This window comes from Staurois parvus, unplaced genomic scaffold, assembly GCF_062004578.1.
Source record: "Staurois parvus isolate SC_StPar_1 unplaced genomic scaffold, SC_StPar_1.0 ptg000068l, whole genome shotgun sequence".
Classification (NCBI taxonomy): Eukaryota; Metazoa; Chordata; class Amphibia; order Anura; family Ranidae; genus Staurois; species Staurois parvus.
The window spans coordinates 6,389,849-6,407,639 of NW_028317864.1; the positions used below are offsets into that span (position 1 = coordinate 6,389,849).

Genomic DNA, 17,791 nt, shown 5'->3' on the forward strand with positions numbered 1-17,791 from the left:
CTATCCAAAATGGCAAAACAAAAGTTTTACCTATAGTTCTAATTTAATTGGCCCTTTTACCTACCTAAATCCTTGTTTGGATGACATAATAGATCCCAAGACTTGTCTGAGGAATGGAACCACGCCTTTTGACACATTTCACCCTGCCCATCGGGGCTAATGCAGGCTATAGACGGGTCAAACTTCGGCCTATTTTTCGAACGATAAACAAAAAATCTGTCGTTCGTTTGGCCGACGTTACCACCAATGGTTTAAAAAAATCGGCCAACTAAATCATATAGTTCACTCCATAATTTCTGTCCCTTGCAAGTCACGGCTCATGCGCCAATTTTTTATTGTTAAAACGATCGCCCAATTTGCCCTTCATTGCCAGGAAAATCGGCCGCAAATTTTCCAACATGACCGATAATCTCAAAGTGCAAAAAAACAGAAAAACAGCCGACCAATTAACCCACTAACAGTGCAAAAATCGTCCACTTTAGTTTTTTTTTTTTTTTGTGGACGAAAAATCGGCCAATTTTTGAACCGTCTATGGCCAGCATTAGTCATAGACATGGATGGGGTGAAACACATCAGAGGGTGTGGTTTGTGGAGCAGCACTGTCTGAGGCTACCACATATACACAACACAACTAGGATCGGGTCAGGCTAACGGCTGGTTTTTTTTTTTTTTGCTTCAACTATCCCTCTCTGGGTGAGTCCTATATCATGCCAGCACCCTAATATCCTGAATACCGGCAGGGTTTCATGACTCGGCTTGGAGCAGCACCATTAGGTCAAGACTTCTCTGCAGCAAGTGGTAAGGTCCTTCCTTAGGGGCCATCATAGTTGGTTTGGCGGTATGGACGTTTCTCATTGGCTGTTCAGCAGCAAGGTTCTCTCAGACTCCCGAAGACTGTATTTCCATTATGAAGGCATGGAGAGGACCAAAAGATTGGACAGGGTTGGAGGAAGGAAGGGGTATTTTTTGCCTTGAAACCAGCTTTAGATTAATTCTGACACTTAACTCATCCTAGATGATAGTGCTATTCTCTTGATCTTAAGCTGGAGCCTAAGTGAAGAAAAAAAAAATGTCAGCAGGCAAGCTAGTTATTGCAGAAGAACCAAGCTACTATATGATGAGCAGTTCAGTGGACATTCTCGGCAAACCTTGGTGCCGGATTGAATGAACTCCTGTGTGAATGCGAGAGGAGGTACAATTTTTGATGTGGCCGTGAGGAAAGGTATCCTGGCCTTGCCATGTGTGCAACCTCATCCGGTTGCCTTTGTAGCTTATAGTTGGTGGCAACACCCCGGCTTAACCGCCTGTGTTTACAACCACCTGACCACAAGCGTAAACTAGACCTTAATCACTTACCTTCCATGTGTTACATAAGCCTCCTGTACTCCAGGATGGTCACATGGTAACACAATAGCTGCATTGACGCATTTTGTTAGTATAGCAGACGCTGTACGTCACTCTAACAACAAATGAATTGTGTTCATGTTCTATTTTCTGAATGCTAAATGGTAAGGGCCTCCTGGAATGATCACAATCGGTGGAACAGGAAAAAAACTACTCAGAAAAACCATGAACCAATCACATATCTGGAGGGTGATCCATTTATGAGCACTGCAAAGGACATCCCTACTGTTGCTCTGGTTACAATAAATTCAGTTCAGAAAATCAGCATTATCTATAGATTCGCTCCACTTCCTTAAACTAAACCTTTCCAAAACCGAGTTTCTTGTCTTCCTCCCAGCTCGGACACCACCCCCCATTGACTTCTCCGTCACATCCAACAACGCCACCATCAAACCCGCCCCTAGAGTACTTGGTGTCATTCTGGACTCCAACCTATCCTTCCAGCCCCAAGTCCAATCTTTAACAAACTCGTGCAGACTCCACCTCTGCAATATCGCCAAAATCCGCACGTTCCTAACCCCAGAAACCACTAAACAGCTCATCCACTCCCTCAACATATCACAACTCGACTACTGCAACTCCCTCCTCACTGGCCTGACTCACCGCTGGCTATCCCCGCTTCAGTCGATCCTGAATACGGCTGCCAGACTCATTCACCTTTCCAACCGCTCCATCTCCGCCACCCCACTTTGCCAATCCCGCCACTGGCTTCCGATTGCGCAACAGATCAAATTCAAAATCCTAACACTGGCGTACAAAGCTGTCCACCATACTGCCCCGTACTACATCACTGACCTAATATCCAAGTACCGCCCAGCACGCACACTCCGCTCCTCACAAGACCTCCTCTCTAGTTCCCATGCCCACCTCCAGGACTTCTCCAGGGTGTCACCCATCCTCTGGAACTCCCTGCCCCAACCCATCAGATTATCACCTACTTTCCTCTCCTTTAGGCGCACCCTGAAAACCCATCTCTTCAGGGAAGCCTACCCCACCCCCCTCCTCCACTTTTCCTACCACTCCATCCCCCACAGCTATCTCCTCCTGTACCACTATCCCCTCCCTCCTAGATTGTAGCTCGAAAGAGCAGGGCCCTCAATCCCCTCATGTTTTGCGTTGTATTGGTATTGTTCTGTCACATGTTCTGTCCCCCTTTGTAATGTACAGCGCTGAGCGAACCATTGGCGCTTTATAAATACTGTATAATAATAATAGATTCAAACAGGTGCTTTTTCTGAAAATTATAAAATGACTGTAGTAATTTTAAATGTTACATTAATTATTTTTTAACAAAAGTGGCATATCTACACTAATCGCTAATCATATTTTTACATTTTAATGTGTTCTAGCTCTGCAAGAAAACTCACCTAAAACATATTTTTGGCAGCATTTGGACCATGGTTTGATCTACCAAGCTTTAACTGGAACAGCAGGAATTAGTAAGTCTCCACCATTAACCTTACATGTCTAGATGGCTATTTGTAAGAAGACCTTCATCAAGAGAAATTGCAGAGATAAGCAATTCTCATTTGCTACATTATTGCTGTGGGTAGGCCATTCAGAAGTAATGAAAACAAATACATCCAGATATTTAGATAATATTCCACATATTTTGGTCACAACAGGTGTTCTTTAACCTCCTCGAGACTGGACACTTTCACCCCCTTCCTGCCCAGGTCATTTTTCAGATTTCAGCGCTGTCACACTTTGGATGACAAATACTCAGTCATGCAACACTGTACTCAAATGAAATATTTAGCATTTTTTGAGACAGAGCTTTTTTTTGGTGATATTTAATCACCACTGGGTTTTTTTATTTTTTGCTATATAATTGAAAAAAGACAAAGAAAAAAGCTTTCTTAGTTATAAAATTTTGCAAATAATCTTTCTTCATAAATTTAGGCCAAAATGTATTCTGTTACAATTCTTAGGTTAAAAAAACTCAAATCAGTGCATACTATTTAGTCTGTGTGAAGGTTATGGAGTATACAAACTATGGTGTATATAATTGAAAATTGATCAATCCTAATGTTATGACTTGTCACAATTTTTTTTGGCAAATGAAGAAATTAATTTTTTTTTTCATACAGTTGTAATTTTAATAAGTTATTTCTCACACCCAGCATAGGCATTCTTAAATTTGTATCTCAAAGCACATTCTGCTATGCCTCCCAAGTATAAGGATACCAAATGTGTGAGACTTTTTTTACAGCCTAGATCTATAGAGGAGCCCAAAATCCAAGGAGCACCATGAGGAATTCCAGTGGTATAAATTATTCATCTACTTTCCTGACTACCTATAAAATTTGTTTGGAGGCCCAGTGGAAACACCAACAAAATAACCCCAATTTGGAAAGCAAACACTTCAAGGTATTTTCTGACAGGCACAATGAGTGTTTCGAAAATGTCATTCTCTTTACCACAAGTTTTTGGAAAATATAGGAAAGAAAAGGCAAATGTATTTTTTACACAAAGTTGTCAAAATATTTCTAACACACTTCATAGTTATACTTCGAATTACACCCCAAAACACATTCTCCTACTCCTCTCGAGTATAGGGACACTACATGCGTAAGACTTTTTCACAGCCTGGGAAGAGGGGGGGGTGATCCGGTTTTATTTTTTTTAAGCACTGTGATTGCTTTTACAGCCATGATGGCTGTATAAGCAATATTTTTTTATGCTTTCTGGCTATATTCCTGTATCCATAAAATATTACTGTACATCATGAATGACAGCCCTTGTTTACTACTGTTAATGTGATTTGTCACAGCAATCGCATGGTACCAGGGCCAATCACAGTAGCCCAGGACCCAATATGTGATCCACTGTGTCCAATGGCACAGCCCCAAGGCCAGGCACGTATGCCCGTTCTCAGAGGACATATACAGTGGGGATCGAAAGTTTGGGCACCCCAGCTAAAAATGTGTATTAATGTGCATAAAGAAGCCAAGGAAAGATGGAAAAATCTCCAAAAGGCATCAAATTACAGATTAGACATTCTTATAATATGTCAACAAAAGTTAGATTTTATTTCCATCATTTACACTTTCAAAATAACAGAAAACAAAAAAATGGCGTCTGCAAAAGTTTGGGCACCCTGCAGAATTTATAGCATGCACTGCCCCCTTTGCAAAGCTGAGACCTGCCAGTGTCATGGATTGTTCTCAATCATCGCCTGGGAAGACATGGTGATGTCAATCTCAAAGGTTTTAAATGCCCAGACCCATCTGACCTTGCCCCAACAATCAGCACCATGGGTTCTTCTAAGCAGTTGTCTAGAAAACTGAAACTGAAAATAGTTGACGCTCACAAAGCTGGAGAAGGCTATAAGAAGATAGCAAAGCGTTTTCAGATGTCAATATCCTCTGTTCGGAATGTAATTAAGAAATGGCAGTCATCAGGAACAGTGGAAGTTAAAGCAAGATCTGGAAGACCAAGAAAAATATCAGACAGAACAGCTCGCAGGATTGTGAGAAAAACAATTCAAAACCCACGTTTGACTGCATGATCCCTCCAGAAAGATCTGGCAGACACTGGAGTTGGGGTACACTATTCCATTATAAAGAGATACTTGTACAAATATGGTCTTCATGGAAGAGTCATCAGAAGAAAACTTCTTCTACGTCCTCACCACAAAAATCAGCGTTTGAACTTTGCAAATGAACATATAGACAAGCCTGATGCATTTTGGAAACAAGTTCTGTGGACCGATGAGGTTAAAATTGAACTTTTTGGCCGGAATGAGCAAAGGTACGTTTGGAGAAGAAGGGGCACAGAATTTAATGAAAAGAACCTCTGTCCAACTGTTAAGCATAGGGTTGGATCAATCATGCTTTGGGGTTGTGTTGCAGCCAGTGGCACAGGGAACATCTCACGAGTAGAAGGAAAAATGGATTCAATAAAATTTCAGCAAATTTTGGATGGTAACTTGAAGCCATCTGTGAAAAAGCTGAAGTTAAAGAGAGGATGGCTTCTACAAATGGATAATGATCCTAAACACACCTCGAAATCCACGGGGGATTACATCAAGGGGCATAAACTGAAGGTTTTGCCATGGCCTTCACAATCTCCTGACCTCAACATAATTGAAAATCTATGGATAGACCTTAAAAGAGCAGTGCGTGACAGACAGCCCAGAAATCTCAAAAAACTGGAAGACTTTTGTAAGGAAGAATGGGCAAAGATACCTCAAACAAGAATTGAAAGACTCTTGGCTGGCTACAAAAAGCGTTTACAAGCTGTGATACTTGCCAAAGGGGGCAGTACAAGATATTAACTGTGCAGGGTGCCCAAACTTTTGCAGACGCCATTTTTTGTTTTCTGTTATTTTGAAAGTGTAAATGATGGAAATAAAATCTAACTTTTGTTGACATATTATAAGAATGTCTAATCTGTAATTTGATGCCTTTTGGAGATTTTTCCATCTTTCCTTGGCTTCTTTATGCACATTAATACAAATTTTTAGCTGGGGTGCCCAAACTTTCGATCCCCACTGTAGGTACATTCTCCCAAAACGGCGCTGGTCCTACCTGGCCATTTATGTACAGTGGCTGAGCGAGAAGTGATTAAAGTTTATATAAATATTGTGTTAAATGCCTTATTAAAATGTCCTGTAAATGTCTTCTGTTTTTGGGTGGTGCTTCCCTGATGGAAAAAAATCAAATTTTTTTCTTTTTAAGTTTTTTACATGATAGACCGGCTTTCAAGGATCAATTCATTCCTAACTGATATTTTACCTATAAACACCTCCTGGTGGGATGAGTCATCTCCTGGTTTCTTAGGGTTAGGGTTAAGAGTGAGATATCAGTCATGGTCAACAGTGAGATCCCCCTGTCATAAGTTTCAGCACTGTTTTTGCCTATATTTTAGGGTGTCTCCATCCACATGTTTATGTTATGGATTCCTCTCCCCCCATTACAATTTCTTTAATATATGGTAAAATAAATAGAATATCCAGCAGGAAGAAAGGGAACATGTTATAATGGTCATTGCAGTATCCAAACTTTGAACACGAAACAGATCTCACCAATAGAGTCCCTGAGAGACCGCAAGAGACTTTCAAAAATCAACCAAGAACTGAAATATCTGATTTGGTTAAATTGGCCCAACAGAGTTAATTGTATGTAATTTATTGTAACGTCTTTGTTCCTAGGTATGTATATTCACATGGGTGCAGACAACATGGGGTAAAGGTCAATAAAGATATGGCATCACAGCAGACCTAAAAGACAATCTTTTTCTTGAAAGAGTTCTCAATTATTTCTATGGTTTTATAATCTGACAACATATATAAACTGAAAATGAAACATGGAAATTAGTGCATTAATAGTGATCATACTAATACAATCAGCTGCACACTGATCAGCTGATTTGTACTTCACATTTTAGGGGTCTATTTGTTAAAAACTTTTGTTTTCCCAGATTTGAGCCTATCCATACCGTATGCAACATTCCTAGTATTCTTTGAATAGTGTGGGGAAGGGTTAGAACGCCTGCCAGTTTTTTTTTGTTTTTTTTACTATCCGAGGTTTTGTTAGAGAGATTTCACTGTCTTCCACAGTTGCTGATGTCGGCAAGGATAAATTAAGAACACACACGGATATGGAAAATACTAGCGACATAAGTACACATATACAGGTTGAACTGGATGGACCAGTGTCTTTACTCACCCTACAAACTAACTTTCTACTTTCATTTCTCATCCCCCAACAGGACTTATGTTTGTTATTTTTTAATATACCACTGACCAGGGGCAGACTGACCATTTTGAAACTCGGGCACTGCCCAAGGTCAGTAGGGGGCCCCATGAGATGTCCCTGGTACCTTTTTCATAGCCTTTTTTGAGTTTGGGCAAGGACACAGGGGCCCCATGATCCCCTATTGTCCAGGGACCCCATGCCACTGACTACAACAAACCTAACCACCCCCCATGCAGCCGATTACTAATGCGTAGAAATTTGCCCTGTGGTGAAAATGCATTGATATTTGCAGGCTATATTGGAGGTCTCCTATTGTATCTGCTGTAACCAAATATATCTGTAAACTTTAACCATTTTCAAAAAAAAGAAAGTTAGAAAAAATATATATTTTGAAAAAGCAGAACATTGGGGTTGATTTACTAAAGGCAAAGAGACTGTGCACTTTGCAAGTACAGTTGCGCTCATTTCCCCTAGAGCTTAGTAAATGCGGTGAAGCTTGGCTTTGTAAAGATTACCCAATCAGGTGCAAGGAAAAATAAAAAAAAAATGGATTTTTGCTTGCACATGACTGGATGATAGAAAGCAGCAGAGCTTCACCAAATTCACAAAGCTCTGAGGAAAATAGTGCAATTGAACTTGCAAAGCTCACATTTTTTAAATGTATCTACCTGAATATGTATTAAAGTACATCTGTAAGGAGAGACGTGTGGACACCACCATTCATGACCTCCAAATGAGGCCAACAATGGCAGGTTACATGTTTTTCTAATGACAGTTGTACATTATGCACAGATAACAATCTTATATCTCCAGGCACAAGAGATGCATCCATCTCAGGAAAGGAAAGATCAATTAGATATACCGAATACAACCTTATCTGATCAGTATTTCAATGGCTGTTGGGAAAGCTTTTTTGACAAAGTTTTATGTACTGTTTCAGTTACCCTGAGCACCCTTGTTTGTGACGGAGGATGTAGCAAGAGTGAACAATCATATCTGTACAACCAAACGAGTTTTCTGAGGATATTGGGTACATTATTAAAGGTGTTACAGATTTGTTTAAGTACAAAAATGATTGATTTATTTTAGTCTCAATGCCCTAACGTAAAGTGTACATATAGCCAAAACTATTTTATACTTTTTGGATGGTGTACGAAAGAGTAAAAACCCATGTCAGTTTATATTTTGCTGTCTGTCTTGTTGGGAGATTTCCCTTCAGTTCCTGTCCTCGAGGAAGTGAATGCTGTCCCCACTGGAAGAGTTCCCCTTAATGTATGTCCTGGTGACAATTGTAAAATTTTTGATTTCCCATCACGTTCTATCTTGGTGACAGTGGCCACCACGACAAACATATGATAGATCTACCCCGTAGGGACAGAGAAAGTGATAAAATATCTGACTGAGAGGAGTTCTAACTATTCCATTGTCTATAAAAAATTTTTTAAAAAAGTTTGGCTATAGATATATTTAATTTAGTCTTTAGTTTCTATCTTTACAGAGCTGATTGATATCATTCATATTATACCTCTACCAGGAAATCTTCCATCTCCTTTAGTAAAATGAAGGAACTTTAGTAATTTGAGGAAACTACTGAAACTATGTGAAATGCAGTTAATGTATGAAGACTCTTACAAAAAAAAGTGCATTTATTATTTTTTTTTCCTTGAATACTACAGAGCATTGCACCCTTGATCAGTGAAGCATGGGTGCAATTTCAGGCTCCTGCAGAACCTTGCTATAGCTTATAGCCCATACCTCTGTACTGGCTGTTTGAAAGCTGTAGCAAGTCTCAATGAACTATGCTTTGAAGAGTGCTCTCTAGCTCCTTAGTAGTTCATTGAGAACTACAAACCATTTGCTGTGGCAGAGGGTACTTGTAGTTCTTTCATTCACAGATTCCTGTGACTCAATGATGCAGCTGTGTGGGTAGAGTCCTGTCCAGCTGTACTGTTTTTTTTTTAAATCTGACAGCGGGTTTGGGGAGAAGATTCCCTGCCTGCTGTCATGGGTGGACATTGCTTGGAGCATGTTACACCCTAAATATGGGTGTAACATGCTCCAAAAGGTGAGCTTATCCTCTCATTGAAATTTGTCCCATTGCTTATTTGTGAAATCCAGACTAAAATGTCACATTGTCCCTCTGTGTAGAAACAAGGGGAATTTGGCTATGGGGTCAGAAGTAACATTCTTAGGAAATCAGGGACACTAGGGGGTTTATTTACTAAAGCTGGAGAGTCCAAAATCAGACTCCCTTCTGCATAGAAACCAATCAGCTTCTAACCTCAGCTTGTTCAATGAAGCTTTGGCAATGAAACCTGGAAGCTGATTGGTTTCTATGCAGAAGGGAGTCTGATTTTGGACTCTCCAGCTTTAGTAAATAAACTCCTAGGAGTCTTAGGGTCACGAGGAATCTTATCCAATAGGAAACACTGGGAGATCTGGCCCTAAGAATACTAGCTGTTAGTCTAGTTTCACACTGATCTATAGTAAAAACGCATATGCATTTTTCTTGCATTTATGGTGCAATTTTTACTGGACATGTGCCTCAAAAACCACACAACAACACAGGTGTATTTTTGACACATTTTCCATTCATTTCAATGGCGAGGTGTGTGTGTGTGTGCGCGCGCGGGGGGGGGGGGGGGGTGTCACGACCCACGGTCGCCTCCACCAACAGGCGACAATCGCACAGCCGCGGCTATGAGTAATACGTCGCGCCCACGGCGTCAGACCCCACCCAGACCTTCTAACCAAACTCGTGACCGAAGGGCCGGCCGATCCAAAACCGCGGTGTGACGCGCGTAACAAGGCCCCACCCAGCTGCACCCTACACAGCGATTGCCCAGCTAATGGTCTACAATCTGTGCCTGCAGCCTGAATGCGCTTGTTACTGGGTCAGGTTAATTACGCAACTAACCTTTCTACTGCCACCACCACTTTTGTCGGAGACTGGGAAACTCCCGTTATCAAATATACACTATAATGATTGAAATATTGATCTATATAGCACGGCCCGCGGACCTGCTATACAGAGATATAACAAACAGTAGCGTCTCTTCAAAGGCAGGGATTCATGAATTGCAAGTAAGCGCTTAGAAACAGTTTAACACTTTCAGAAAGAAAGATTTATTTCTAACAGGGTCAAAACAGGTGCGATAAAATATTTACAGAGATGTCACAAAAAAATATATATATGTATATAAAGACACAGCAAAGAGATAATTAGGAAGAAGATTACAGGGTTAGGTTACTTGCCCATATGCCTGGGTTTGCAAATCCAAGATGCAGAGCAGAAAGGTTCTTTGATCTCCTCTGTTACGATGTTACCTCGGAGATCTCTGTGTGTGAGAGAGTGTGACAAGCTCTAACTCTCTTGAAAGTCCCTCTCAAGGGGAGGGGGGGAGCTCTGACTACACGTTTTGGGAGTGGTCATTGGGGAACTCTAAACTAAACTACCAGCTTCATATCCCATGACATGAACCATACAGTTGACCTGAGGAATGTGCATTTACTCTGGTCAGTTTGATAATGTGTGGGCTTACGCTTACGTTTTGGGTGACAAAAGTTACACTTTAGTGGACTGCCTGTCTCCACTCTCATGTCTTCCTGGTTGTTCCACGCCATCTGCCAGGAGATAACGTTTGCCTCTCAGGAAGGGAGGAGGGTAGGATGAGGCTGAGGAATGCCTCAAATAAACAGACAGAACACGAAAAAGAGAGTGGAAAAGGGGGACTCCGCTCCAACAAGGATGAGCAAGTTTGCCACAGGGGGGGGGTACTGCTTCAAAAATGCAGCTGTCCCCCAACAGATCAGTGTTCAGAGTTCCATAAGATTACATGGTCACACATTCTTCTTTTTTTTAAATGCAAAAGCGGAAGAAGACCGGAACATTGTGAAAGCAGCCTAACCCCTGGTTCACATATATGCGGCCGTGCAGGCCACGTTTTGTGTGGGCACGAGATCCCATTCATTTGGATGGAGTCCCGTGTCACGCAGGGAAGAAGTCCCTGCACTTCTTCTGAAACCGCAACCCGCACGGGAACCTCGGTTCCCAGTACGGTTGCGTTTTCCATTGGGGGCGGCGTGCCATTAGAACTAATGGCACCCGCCTGCGGGTCCACATTCCTCTGTGCGGGTCTTGCGGCTGCACAGATTTTCGTATGGATTCGCACTACCCCCACATATGTGAATCTAGCCTTACTCAGCCAATGACTGAGTAAATGAGCCTAGCTTAAATAGAAATGAGATGGCCTGGCTGGGTTGGGTGTGTAGCTAAGTGAATCAACAGCAGGTGGATAATCAGTCTTGAACACAAGTCTCGTTGGATAACTGGTAACAGCAGAACCTTACAAGTTAATGCCATGGAACTTCATGTACCAGCATACCTGCTGGTCTTTGGCGTAGAAGAGATAATCAGCATCCAAGCAGTCTTCCAATGTAGTGGATATGAACATTATAAAAAAAATAAAGATTACTGTACATATTGAATTCATTATTCCTGGCATCTAAGACAAGATTTTATTTTAAAAATGAGTCCCCAATATACAGTATGTATACTTAACAGGACCTGTCAATGTTATGAATTATCTAGAATTCATTAATTCAACTGGAAATGGATATATCACTGGGTATATGTAAGGATTTACAACCACTTTAGCATTTTCAGTTTTTGGTGCTCAGATACAGTGTAGTTCCACTTTAACCTGGTGTGTCAGTGGGGCTGAGGTTGTTCTGAGAGTTGAGGCAGAAAAACAGAGAACCCAATCTACCAAGTGTCTCCTGCGGGATAGCATTACATGTGTATCATAGCAGACAGGCATAAACAATATTCTAATACAGAACAAGAGTGAATTATGCAGGCCATAGACGGGTCGGTTATCGGCGGAAAAACCGGTCGTTCTGTTGCCACCAATGCTTACGAAAATCAGCCGTTTTTCGTAGATTTTCCCGCATGACCAATAAAAGAAACGAGAAGGAACCACGAAAATCGGCCTACAACATTGCCCACTAACGGTGCGAGTATCGGCCGATTATTCTTTCGGACGATAATTCGGCCGATAAACGACCCGTCTATGGCCTGCATTAGTTCTTGGAGTTCTCTCAGAGGATCTTTGGTAGATGAGCATCAAGTGAAAGTTTAACTGACTTAAAAAAGCTTCTAAGTGCAGCAATTGAAACACTAGCAATGCACACACATGGAAGGGCTCACCTGGTTAAAATATCAAGTGAGCAGATGACAGCAACCTTGCTTAGTAAAGTGTATACATACAGCTGAAGTTGCCAAAGGAATTTAAAAAGACAAAGCAATCTAATAAAAATGTACATTTAATAGAAAAGACAAAAAAAAAGTGTCAGGAGTCAGCAGCTGGGATGACCAGATCCGTGTGCTATACAAGGAAAACAGGGACCAGACCATATAAATATATCTTTAAAGTGAGATTTATTTACAGTGAAAAAAGATAACCACACACCAGCAAATAGCAAACATAAAAATGACCCACAACCAGAAATGCCTAAAGCTGGCCATACACATATAGATTTTCATTCAAGAATTTTTGTTTGAATTTTCCTGTCTTTGCCATTGAAAACAATCGATTTGACCCCACTAACGATTAGAAAATCAAAGGGGTAGGAAGGAAAACTTCTCGATCAAACAAATTTTCTGCCAGTTTATGTGGTTATTATTCAGAAATTACATTAATTTTAAAAGCGAATGTTAAAAACAAAAGAGTTTTCGAATGACATTCATCATACGTTTAAAATTTTTTGTGACTTTTCTTACCAATATTCTCGTTGGAAAACCTACATGTGTATGGCCAGCTTAAGTAACAGAAAACAAACTAACTATATATATAAAAAATATAAAATAAGACAGGGAGCATGGGTAACAGGGATGCAAGGAAAGGGGAAATCAAGACTCGGTACAGGAACAAGGGGAGTAGAAATTATGCAGCAGGGTACAGGATGCAAGGCTAGCTCAGGAGCAGCATAAACATGTATATGGCTCTGGTAGCAAGGAAAGCAATCAAAACACTAACACAAGGAACAATTGCAGAGGTGGGACTTAAGTACCCTCCCAACAGCTGGGACCAGGTGGAACAGATTGTATGAACCTGCTGGGAGACACCTGCTGGCGGTCACCAGAACTGCAATTATCAACCCAGAGAACCACAGTGCCATCAGCAGATGAACTCGGTCCTAACAGTTCCCCTGCCTTAAGGAGTGGCCTCTGGACACTCCACCATGTCCTACTGCCAGGGTCTTGAAGCTCACTGGGCATTCCATCGCCAGGGTCCAGAAGCTGACTGAGTATCCTGCCGCTGGGATCTGGAGGCTGATTGAGTACCCCACTGCTAGAATCTGAAAACTGGCTGGACTCCCTGCTGGTCAGATCTCTGAGGAGGCGCAACACTTGGAGCTTACAATTCTTTAATGCAACACAAGTCCCAACGCTGGGACTCCAAAGGTAGCCCTGTAGCCTGAAGGCTTTGCACTAGAGTCCTTGGCTCATAATGATACCCTGATGTCCCATCACAACTGGACCTTCCCCATTTAGGTAGCTATAGACTACCATGCATCTTAACTGCCACTCAGGTCTACCCAGGGCATAGGTTACCCGACTTGGGTCCCCGAATGCACCTGGGATCGCAGAGTTATTGCCTAGGTCAGGACAAAGCTCAAATGGAACTCTGCCCTTCCCCAAAAGAACTCTACTACTGGGACTGTAACAGCCGGTGCACCTCTTACATTCAAAGTGGGTATCTGGACATCCTGGCTTAGGTGCAACAGAAGCAAACGACTGCAAAAAGAACTCTGAACAGGCAACAATAGGGATCTTAGACCAGACAGGTAACCCAAGCAAGCAGCTGGGGGCTTAACACAGTCAAAAGAGTTCAGCTGGGCAGCAGGTAGGGAATTTGCATATGATACAAAATAAACCCACGCTTAAACCTAATAAATAAATTAATTAATAAGTGCTGCTGCTCATAGATGAAAGAAACATCAATAATATAACTAAACCATAGTGCAAAAAATAATAAAACAATACATAACACGTCATCAGTGAAACAAATACATGCTAACACACAAAAAAATCAATTTATAAATAACAGTCCAATGTCCCAAATCAATACTGAAAAAATCAAGAAAACAGTGCTGAAAAAAAACTCCAGCGTGCCCACACTATCCGTGACTTCCAATATGGCCCGCACTCACCAAATGGAATAGACTCTTAGCTGTCTCTTATATCCTCCTAAAGTGAACTCACTCAGGAAATTCTTGCTTGACAACCTCCAAACGATCACCCACTCCTTTCTTTCTCACAAATTGAGCCCTCCTTCGGTGGTACCCGATCGCCTGTTCGTCCCTTACTTTTTGCGCTTTTCAAAACGTGGGGTTTGTTTCAGTCATGTGGTAGGGCGTCTCTTAGTAATTGTGAATGAGGAAATATAAAATGAACAGCTTTCCAGTCGTATCGCCAGAACTCTTTCCATGGTATCCACCTAGCTTTCCGAATATCCTCTTATTAGAGGAAAATATATCTATGCTGTTCTGCAGCTCTGTAACAGGTCCCGATTCGTTGGAGCACAGGGTTGTGCTCCAACGATTTGGGCATGGATTCTTGAAAGACAAAAGTTGTCAAACAAATATGATTTCCTTTTATGTGGAGCTGAGCAAAACCTTGGACAGAGGAGTGGCGATGGACGTGGTATACTTGGATTTTGCAAAAGCGTTCCACACAGTTCCCCACACACGGCTAATGTGTAAAGTAAAGTCTACAGGCTTGGAAAAACCGTATGTAAATGGAAAGAAAACTAAAAGATCGAATTCAGAGAGTAGTGGTTAATGATTCATACTCTGAATGACCTAGGGTTATTAGTGGTGTACCCCAAGGTTCAGTGTTGGGACCCTTACTCATTAATATATTTATAAACGATATAGGGTCTGGGATTAACACCTTCCTGCCCGGCCTATAGCAGATTGATGGCCAGGCGGGACACTCGCCATTGTAACTGGGCATCATATGACGTCCTGTCAAAATGAGCCGCTCACACGGCTGCGGGGACGTACAGCGGCTCGATCTGTCACCGGCTGTGTCCACGGGACAGAGCCGATGACATATTACTACACCAGCCCATTGCTAGTGTCATGTGACTGCTGTAACCAATCACAGCAGATCACATGTCAATTGTACACAATGGATGGCTTCCTGTCATGCCATCCATTGTATATAATTATGTTGTTAGCTGTGACTGGTCAAGGCAGTCACATGGTACAGACACAGCCCATCTGTACATGTGATCAGCTTTGCCCAATCACAGCTAATCACAACAAAAGACTGAATGAATCAGTTTCATTCAGTCACAATGATTGCAAATATCAATGAAATACACTGGTATTAGCAATCATAATGTCTTAAAAGAATTTTAAAAAATCCTGATCACTTGCCCAGAGTAGTTCAATGTTACTCTGATAACATTGTATTGCTTTGGTCACAGTGTGCTGAAAAATAAAATAGTAAAAAAAGAAAAGTTTTTTATAAAAAATAATAAAAATTTAATTTTTTTTTTTTTCCAATGTTTCTATTATTTTCACCAAAGAAATGTAGAAGAATACATTTTGACCTAAATTTACAAAGAAATTATTTATTTGCAAAATTTTATAACAGAAACTTAGAAAAGTGCATTTTTTTTCAAAAGTTTCAGGTGTTTTTTGTTTTATTTAGCAAAAAATAAAAAAAACTCAGTGGTAATTAAATACCACCAAAAGAAAACTCTATTTGTGTGAAAAAATGATAAAAAATGAAAAAAAATGGATAAAGTGTTGAATGACCACTCAATGGTCATTCAAAGTGCGACATCGCTGAAAGCTGAAAATTGGCCTGGGCAGGAAGGGGTTATAAGTGCCCGGTATTGAAGTGGTTAACAATACCGTTTCAGTCTTTGCAGATGATACCAAGCTTTGCAGTGGAATAACGTCCTTACAGGATGTGTCCAACTTACAACCCGACCTCAATTTAATTGGGCAAATATGTAATAAAGTTTAATGCTGATAAATGTAAGGGTATGCACTTGGGGGCTAAGAATATGCATGCATCCTACATACCAATAATAAGAATAATACAGTGACTAGTAATTAGATAATGGTTCCATAAATTATGCATTAGAGAGACCTTTTGGATCTTTACTCTCAATACACCATCACCAAAAGGGCTGAATGAAGAGCTCAAAATCAATACCATTATCTAATTACTAGTCACTATATTATTATTCTTTTTGGAGTGTCTAATATGGACTCGGTGTAACTTATTCTTTATATATACCTTTTTCTCTAAACAATTTTTTTATATATACTTTTATTATGACTAATTTAATCATTTATCATCATTTAATACCATTATCATAATTAACATCATCATTATCTTTATTTGTTATATTCCTTTACTCACATATGGTTCATATTCTTATCTTTATATTAATTATTGATGCAGATCCAAAGACCATTCAGTCATCTTCTACATTCTCATAGATCCTTTATTAAGTGTTCTTGCATGGCAAGACCACTTACTGTTATCTCACATATATATTCTTATTATTATAGCCAAATTTACTACCCTAACTCCTATCACAGTTTTTACACTACATAGACAAGTAATATACCAAAATGTGCAGATTGTTCCCGATTGGTGTGTTATTACTTTGTGGAACGTTTCGCTGAATGGTTCATGAAATATCGCCGTTTTTGTGATGAAATTGGTCCCATAGGAATGAATGGCGGAATGTTCAAAACTAGAGTGGAAGCTGACAAAAGCTAAAGTGTGAGCTGAAAAATCAGGACATGATTTCTAAACTGCCATCACTCCCTCATTTTCAAGCCCACCTACACAAATCTTATATCAAAACGTTCAGCTATCCCTGCTGCCACTAAAAATGTCCACAGCTAAGCCATAGTCCTGATAGTTTTCACAATATGACCATTTGTTTGCAACTCACGCCGCCCATTGACAATCATTGAAGCTCCACTCTAGACACCTGAAATTTGAAGAGCAATTTCTAAACTGCAACTGTGCCTTCATTTTTAATATTTCAGAGACATACTATGCATCAAAGTGTAGGTCTGGGTCTTGTGATTCTCACAATATAAAGCTCTTCGGTGTAGGATTTATAATTTTTAAACTACAACCGTTTGAAGATGGTAACCGCCAGTGAAGTGAGCAAGTTGGAGCAGTTTGTTTTTAACCGCTCCTCTGCCCTTGCTGTAGAGTGAGTTGCCATAGGAACCCAGGTGTGTGAGCAGCCAGCAGAGTGACAAAAGCTACTCCGCCCACTCCAGTTGTAGGCTACTGGTGGAAGCAAGAACACTTCACACATATAAATTAATGTATGTTAGGTGGATTCAATCATCGGTCGCATGGCCCCTAGTTCCTTGGTTGTGTCCCTTCTCAAATAGAACATTTTATCCCTTCTATTCATTCATGTTTCATTTGCTTAAATTCATTTTCCCCTCCTCCTTCTGTTGTTCAGTATTTGATACTCGTTTTATATATATTTATATTTCTTTGTTATTTTTTCTTGATCTATAGCTCTGTTTCTTTTCTTCTTCTGCCTTTCTGCACAAACAGCCCAACCCGTTCTCTCTACCTTCTATTTTTCCTTTCCTCTTTCAGTCTATTTCCCCTTCCTTCT

The 17,791-nt window shown here is 40.7% G+C and overlaps 1 protein-coding gene across 2 annotated transcripts in view; it reads left to right on the top strand.

Annotated features, from left to right (window-relative positions):
* Window positions 1-17,791, top strand: part of PTGES (prostaglandin E synthase) — a 256,421-nt gene that overhangs the window by 5,049 nt on the left and 233,581 nt on the right. For both annotated transcript variants that reach the window (XM_089669075.1, XM_089669074.1), the window contains exon 2: window positions 2,754-2,843. The gene's annotated coding sequence lies outside the window, so the exon portion shown is untranslated. The remainder of the gene's footprint in view (window positions 1-2,753; window positions 2,844-17,791) is intronic.